The sequence below is a fragment of the Empidonax traillii genome, unplaced genomic scaffold, assembly GCF_003031625.1.
Source record: "Empidonax traillii isolate 1590-97213 ecotype Southwest subspecies unplaced genomic scaffold, ASM303162v1 scaffold970:size295518, whole genome shotgun sequence".
NCBI lineage: Eukaryota > Metazoa > Chordata > Aves > Passeriformes > Tyrannidae > Empidonax > Empidonax traillii.
In genome coordinates, this window is record NW_020956163.1 from 132229 (window position 1) to 140554 (window position 8326).

Here is an 8326-nt window from a genome sequence, read left to right on the forward strand (position 1 = left end):
TTGTGCCAGAAGTGCTGCTGTAAGAGGTGTCTGGGTGGAAACCCAGCCCTGACACGGGGTGGGGGGGTAGGGGGGGTGACTGGCACGGGGTTTGCTTTCATGGAATCCTTCAGGTTGGAAAAGGCCTCTGGGATCCAGGTCTGCCCAATGCCCACCCTGTCCCCCAGCCCAGAGCACTGAGTGCCACGGCCAGGTCTTCCTTGGGCACCTCCAGGGCTGGGCACTCCAAACCTCCCTGGGCAGCCCCTTTGAGTGCCTGGCAACCCTTTCTGTGAAAAAATTGTTCCCAAATTCCCCTCTGCGAAGAACATCTCCCTGTGCAGGTGTACAAATTCCACCCACCTGGCTGTGGGATGCCCGAGGTCCTCAGGAGCTGCAGGTGATGTTGAGCTGCTCCATCGGGGGATTTCTAGCACGAGATGCCTTTAAAATGCCCTTTGGTACAACAGGACACAGAGAACAAACCCATGGGCTTCGAAAATCCTGCTGCCACGGAGGTGCTTTCGTGGGTTGTGCCGACAGCACCTTCCCCTTCATTCCAAGGGAAAAGCAAAGGCAGCAGCAAGTTCAGATGGATCCATGTGAAGGAGGAGGCAGCAGGAAGCTTGCACAGAGAAAAACAGCAAACACACTGCAGCCCCCCCACCCCAGGGACAAGGTCAGAGGGAAACAACCACAGCCTGGTCCCAGAGCCAAGCAGGAATTGTATGAACCTGGAATTCCCATGGGAAACGACTCCAAAGAGCCACAGCAGCTGCTTTTGTCCCTGCTGGTACTTTGGGACGGGTAACCTCGGGGACAGAGAGCAGGCTGGAGGTGGCCACACACCTGAGGGAGCCACTTACAACAGCTGGACACCACAGCACAGCAATTCCGAGGGAAAAATCCTCACAGAATCCCAGACTGGTCTGGGTTGGGAGGGACCTTAAAGTTCAACTCATTGCAACCCCCTGCCATGGGCAGGGACACCTTCCACTAGCACAGGATGCTCCAAGCCCCGTCCAACCTGGTCTTGAGCATGAGCAGGAAAAGTTGTTTATTTCTTTAACCTCTGGGAAAAAAAAACAAAAAAAAACAAAAAAAAACCAACCAAACAAACAAACAAAAAAACCCACCTAGGTGTCAATATTTGTTGAAGTACAGATATTTCCATTAAACTTCTTTTCTTTTTTGCAGTGTTCCTGGATTTAAGGGGAAAGGGACCAGCAGAGAGGTGAAGGAGGTGCCTTTATCTTATCAACCATCATTTCTGGAAATGTAAATGGAAATGAAATTCGGGAATGGAGATAAAGTTCACCGGGGTTTCTTTGGCAAAAATTAGAAACATTTAAGGATTGTCAGCACTACCCCCCACACACATGTGCATTTTTGGCAAGGCTTCAAATATTTAAAATAAGGGGGGGAGGAAAGCAAATTGTTCTCAAAACCCAGTTCCTCGGGTGAAAAGGAGGTCGGGGCTGGGGTGGGTTTTTTTGGGGGGGAGAGGCTTTGGGCTGGTTACCAACGTGAGGCAGGTTGTGTCTTCCCCACAGCTCCGGAGCAGGTCAGGGCACAGCGAGCCGGTGTCAGAATCCACTGGAAAGTCTCCTGAGGTGGGAAAAGAGGGAGAAAAAAAGCTGAGAGGAGGCAGATCGGGCTGCCAGGCTGGAGGGGCCGCCTGCGGCTCCCTCTAGTGCCGCTTCCCAGAGATGCCGGGTACCGGGAATGCCTCATCCCATATCCCATATCCCCATCGAGGGGCGGGAAACCCTTCTCTGGATCGGGGACAGAGCTCGCCCCAGGGTGCCTGCAGGGCTGTTCCCTGCTCCGAACACCTACAGCTGTTCCCTGCCACCAACCCCCCCGGAGCAGAGACTGCAGGGTGGCACCTGGGGGACCCCGAGCAGTGACAGCAGCACCACCCTCCTCTGGCACATCCTGGCAGAAGCCGCAGGAAGCCAGAGGTGCCAGCCCTGGGGATGTAGCTGGTGCTATACCTGCGCCCTTGCCAACACACACAGGAGTGCCACATGGCAAATATTTGCCCTGGTTCGGTCCATCAGCAGAGAGGAGCTGGAACAACCCCCGGGTGTGCAAACAGCACCCAAACCCAGCCCCAGAGCCCAGCTTTGCTGCTGCAGGGCTCCAGCCCAGCACCCAGCTGGGGCCTCGGCTCGTCCCCTTCGGTCCCACTGACATCCCCTCCAAGGGACAGGGACAGTCACCAAACCCCTCACCTTGAGACCAAGGATGGTGTCAGGCGCTAAAGCACCAGCGATCCAGGCCACGGGCACAGCGTTTATCCTGCAGCTCAGGAGCGGCCCCAGGCCCTAAATCTGCTGTCCCAGGGAGGAGCAGCCTCCTCCCGTTGTGCCCTGGGCGATGCTCACACCCTGGGAGCTTCCCAAAGCTCCTTTTCAGGGAATCAGTGTCCCCGCACGGTGCCATCTCCACCCGCTGCTTGCACAGCCCCCCCCCCCCCCCAGGACCGGAGCTGGTCGGAACGACCACGTGTGACAGTCTGGGAAATAAAAAAAAAAAAAAAACCACGGGAGAAGGACCCTGAGGCCTCCCAGAGCACGGAGGGGTGGGACGTCGCTGCTGCTGCGGCCCTGCAAGGACGCTGCTCCCACCAGCGCTGCTGCAGCATCGCAGCGTGCCAGGAGATGGCAATCTCCATCTTCCCGTCCCTCTGCCGGCAGGGAAGCTGCCCAATAAAGCCATTACACCCAGGAGCCCCCCAGATAAGTCCCGCGCGGGGAAACACCTCTTCAGCGTTTCCAAACGAGCGGGGATTTATTTTCGTGTTTAAAGCAATAACGTGTATTTGCCCTGCGGTGCATTATCTCCCTCTGTCTTCTCGAATAAACTACAGAAAATTAGAGTGTCCCTGTTATCTGTTTGCTATCTGCCGCGGGATTAGAGGCTTCATGAACTAAGCTTTGAATCAACAATGTTTTATTGGCTCATGTCACTGAAGGCTGGTTACGACCGAGCTAAGTAAGACATCAAGCCTCCCTCCTTCCCTCCCTCCCTCCCTCCACCGGGCTCCAGCACTGGGAATGCCCACACAGCTCCTCGGTTTTGGGGAGGAGTACAGAACAAAAAAGCCACCTGGGAATCCGCATCCCGTTTTCCAGAGGTCCCTGTCACACCGGGTGCCTCTCAGCTCTGGGAGATGGAAGTGAGGGATGTGCTGCAGACACAACCACAGGAGGGCAAAGGGATGGGATCAGTGACCTCTGGATGTTTCCCTGAGCATCAGGATGGGCAGAAAAGGGGGCTGCCAAAGCCCAGGGCCACGTGGCCGGCCATTCTCCTCCCCCTTGCCCGATTCTGTGCAAGTTTGGGTTATTTTTAAAAAAGGATGGTGAAAAGGCCACACACGGGGAAGCACCAGCCCCAACCTACCTTGAGCAGGCTCATCCCAGAGGCAGGTGCCTTTCTCCAGGTGACAGAGCCGTGTCTGGCTCTGGGTGACCTTTCCCAGCCCTTGGGAGAAGGCCCAAAATCAGGCAGCGAGGTCTGAAATCGTGGTGGATCTCGGGCTTCGTGACTCCACCGGTCCCACCCGGTCCAGGAGCAGGGGAGTGATGAAGCAGCACATCTGCTTTATTCTCCCCTCTTCCAGCCACAGGGAGCCTTGGCTCTGAGGAGAGAGGAAAAGAAATGTGGGGATTTCATTTTCCAGATTTATAAAGCAAAAGCACAAGTTTCTTAAAAAGGAAGCAGCATCACTGCTGGGGATCCAACAATAGTTAAGGTGCATCTCCCTTACCTGGCTGGGGAGGAGGAAGGAGACACTAATTCCCAAAAAACCTTGCAAACATCAGTGGGATTCTTCTTTCCTCCTTCCAACTCTTCCCCCTCCCCCTCCCCCTTTTAACTGTATAAATGCCATTGCATGACCCCAAAAGTCAATTGAGGGGTGCAGGAGGTGTGGGGGTGTTGCCACTGGGACTTTGTGCTCAGAGTGTGGCTCCAGCTGGAGCAGCAAGTGCCACCTCACACGAAATAACCTTTGGATCTGTGCACACGAGACATGCAGCCTGGCTGCTCCCTCAATAAGATGTCCTTACTTAGTTTTTCTATTACTGTTATCGGGGAGGATCAAACCAGACAGATGCATTTACTGTTTTTCCATCAAAAGATAATAAAAGGAAACAGTTTATAAAATCAGATTATATGAAAAATTGCCTAATGATTATAATTTCCCAAACCCGCCGCTGAATAATGATGTATTCAAGAGTTGTCATCGAGTGATGAAAGAAAGCTAATATGAAAGATTTTGCCTCTGAAGAATGACTACAGATGAATTGCACAGAGATACAATCCTCCGATAAAGGACAATGAGAGCCTCGAGAACACTTAATAATAGACTACTCAGGATGAATTGAGTATTGCAATAAAAGCCCATAAATTAAAAAGTTTCAAAATGATTTCTGATAAAAGACACGCCAAGGTGAAATAAAAAAAAAAGGGAAGAATCCTTTAAATCGCCAGATGCACCAGCTACGGCACACCAGGTGATGGAAAACACGCTCTGTAAACTACAAATAATTGATTTTAAAGAGGATGCTCTCACACCTTATACACAGCTGGCTTTTCCTTGGAGAACCCCCTGTGTAAGTCAAATTGGGGCGTGCATGGACATGCTCTGGATGATGGGGTGGGTCAGCTGCTCCCAGGGGTGCTGTTCTGAGGAGCCCCTGCAAGGAGGAGCCCAAGGGTGAAGGATGGACCTGCAAACACAGAGGAAAGTGTGGATTAGGCTTCCTTGGTATGATGGTTCGGACTTGGCTCCCTGCCAAATGCCCAACCCTCCAGTAGCAGCCCCTCTCTTCCCTCTTCCTACTTTTCCCAGGGCAAAGGAAAAAAAAACTATGCAAATTGAAGAACCCAAAAATCAAGCTAGTTATATATAAAAATATATATTCTATGTATATTACAGTTAAGATGCTATGTACACAGCAAACAGGAATCCAAACACCCCCCGAAGGGATAGGGAAAGGGGAAAAAGGGACAAAAGGAAACAAAAAGGGACACCAAATAGATATGCACAATCAAACCCGAGAACCAGTAAAATAACTAGTAAAACAAATCTCACCACGTCCCTTAGAAAGCAGGATTGGCAGACACAGCCAGCACTCTCCAAGGATCCACGTGGCAGGTCAGTGGATGCTGCAGCCTCAGCCTTAGATAAGCGAGACCAACGCAGGGACCCACTGTTCCCCAACTCCGGCGGAAGAGAAGAGGGAGGAAGGCCGCTTCTCCCCTCTTATTTATACCTCAATTTACGTAAAAATCGTATGGAATACTGGGAACACTGCCCCTTCCTTGGCTACAAACTGGTAACCAGGGAAGGCCTAGATTAAAACCACCACACTTGGGCATCTCCTGACTCAGGCACTGAGCCAGTGATCCCGCCAGAGGGGGGTGGAAGGTGGTTTTGCCACGGTCTCTGTGGCCTGAAATGCAGATGTCTGTCCTTAAACCGGCCCTGCTCCCTCCCCGTGGCACAGGGAACTGAGATGATTTATTAGAAGCTGCACCAGCATCTATTATTCACGTTGGAAGCAAGGAAAGGTCTTTGATATGTATCTGAAAAAAAAGCTTCAAATCCATAAGGGAGATAAACTTGTATGAATGGTGTCACCCAGAGTAGAGATGAAACCCTCAGACTCATCTTCCTATCGCCTAACACAGCGTAGGACGACTACACTTGAACAGCCTGGGCACTAATTTCCCTCGAAAGAGAGCTCCCCTGCCGTGTCCCCGTGGGAGCAGAGCTGCTCCCAGAGGGCTGCTGAGGCTTTGTTTGCTGGGGGTGCCCACACTGGGGTGCACACCCTGCCAGCCCTGCCTACAGCACATTTCCCATTGGTCTTGGCTCCAAAATCCATCAGGGACCCCAAAGGCCACCCCACCTGGGCGGTGAGCGAGGGAATGAACGACAGGATCTGCCAAGAAACCCCTCGGCCCACCGTGAGCCGCTGCAGGTCTCCTGCCAGCACTGGGATGAGACAGTGACTGATTACAGCTTTATTTCCTTTAATAAAGGGACACCCGAGCCTTGGGCACAACTGCAGATGGAAACAATAACCATAAAGCGTCCCACTAAACGTCTGCAATTACAGCATTCCCTATTAATTGCGCTCATTAACCCCGCACACGGAGCAGCTGCCAGAGGGGCAGCTCCAGGGCTGGCAGGATCGTGGAGCATCCCTGAATCATCCCCCTGCCACGCAGGACCAGCCCACAGGCAGCAATGGAAGCACCTTCTCCAGGTCCCACAGACACCAGGAGTGGGGAAAGGGAAGAAGTGGAGTTTGATGCTCGTGAGCATCAAAGGTTTGGCCGTCCCTGGTTGCCTGGGAGAAACAATCCCTGGGCCAGGACTGCTCGGAAGGATTAAAAGAATTATTAAAGAAGAAATAAAAGAAATTATTTTTGGAAACAAACTCAGCCCTACAGCACCCAAAACTGGGCTGGAGTCCTCACAGAAGCCAAACTCCAAAGGATGCAGAGCCAGGCAGCGCATTCCCATGCAGCACATTCCCCCCCTAGACACCCTGCATCCAGCTCTGCCTTCCTACTGCTGCTCTGGCCCAATTTTGGTTGGGTTGATTGGCTGTTTTTATTTATTCCTCTCAAATTATTTCTATTTTTAAACTCCCTAAACTCCAGGAAAACCCTTTAACTTTCCTGTAGGCTCTCCAATTCTCACAGCTCATTCCCGGAGAGTACAACAAAGCCCAGGAGCACAGGCACCTCTCAGTACCACAGAGGGAGCACAGCCCTGTTCCATCTGGCAGCCAGGGGCAGAATTAAGAGGAGAAGGAGTCGTTTCCTAATTTTTCCTGTCTCCAGAAGGATCTGTCTCTGTGTCACCTCGTTATTGCTCCTGCACGAAGCTGTTACCACAGCCCAGCTGGGCTGGAGGCAGAACAACACAGAGAGGGAACAGGAGCTCCCCTCACACTTCCATCCCAAACTTCCTGCCCTTGCTTGTGCTTTATCCACCCACAGCCACAGGATTTGCTCCAGCTCCTAATCCAGGGGTGCCTGAGATACAGATACCCTCAAACCTCCAGAGGGCACAGATTTCAGCTTCCTGACCCCACCACATCCCCTCTGAGCCCTCAGTGCCCTGGAAAATGGGGTGCTCCAGCTCTCCACTCCTAACTAGTCTCAGTGCCCTTTCTGGGAGAGGTTCAGTCCCTTTCTGCTTGGTTTTCTTCACCGGAATATCCATATTTTCCATCTGCGCCTTATTTTAAAACCCTTTTTCTCCCTTCCTTCCTTTTTTGACAGCAAATGTGATGCTTTTGTCCCCATTCTTTCTCTGGTCCTGATCCTGCGAACAGAAAATAAATGCCAGAGCATCTGAAGTGGCCGTGCAGCGGGTAAAACCTTGGCTCCCTTGAAACGGAGAGTAAAACACCCATTCATTCCCCTCCGCCGCCGCCTCACCCCGTGACTTCAATGGGACAAACTCACAGGGCATAAAGTTGTTTGTTGTCCCTTAAATGGCCCCATTGTCTATTGTTGGGGGCTCTTTCCTGAGCTCTAAATCTTCCTTTAGCGCTGTTCTCTGCCTGTCCCGGGGAGCACAGACACCCTCCCAGCACAGCGAGCGCCTTCGCAGGCTCCTGGCGTTGCTGGGGGCGAGGGGATATTTATCCTAAAAAGACGTTTTCTGCCCCGTTGGTGAGGGCTGGATAAAGGTCTCCATCCCCTCACCAGCGGGTTTGTGCTGCAGGAGTAAGGAGTAACCTCATTCTGCCCTCGGGGAAGAGCAAGGGGGGTGTATTTTGGCAGCAGGTTGTGTCACCGGCTGCCTCCAGCCCCGTCCACCTGCACCCCAAGGCTGCAGCTCTGCTCAGCTCCTCCAGCCCCAGAACAGGCAGAGCCGGGCTTTACCGTGCCAGATCCTTGTGACTGGAAGGGACTAAGGAGAAAGAGCTTTTTCTAAGAGTCCATGTCGCTGAATACATTAGGCATGGTTCCTCTCCAGAGCCTCGTGCCTGCCGAAAGCGGAGATAAAAGGGCCTTGTCCTCCCAAAAAATCAGCTGCCTTTCCAGAACAGGGGAAACAAACATCAGTGAGCCAAGCAGGCCTTTCTGGGAAACCGTAGAACGCTTTGGGTTGGAAGGGACCTATAAAACCCACCTCGTTCCAACCCCTCTGCCACAGGCAGGGACACCTTCCACCAGCCCAAGTTGCTCCAAGCCTCGTCCAATCTGGCATTGGACACTTCCAGGGATCCAGGGGCAGCCACAGCTTCTCTGGGCAACCTGTGCCAGGGCCTCACCAACCCCACAGAGAAAAATTTCTTCTAATATC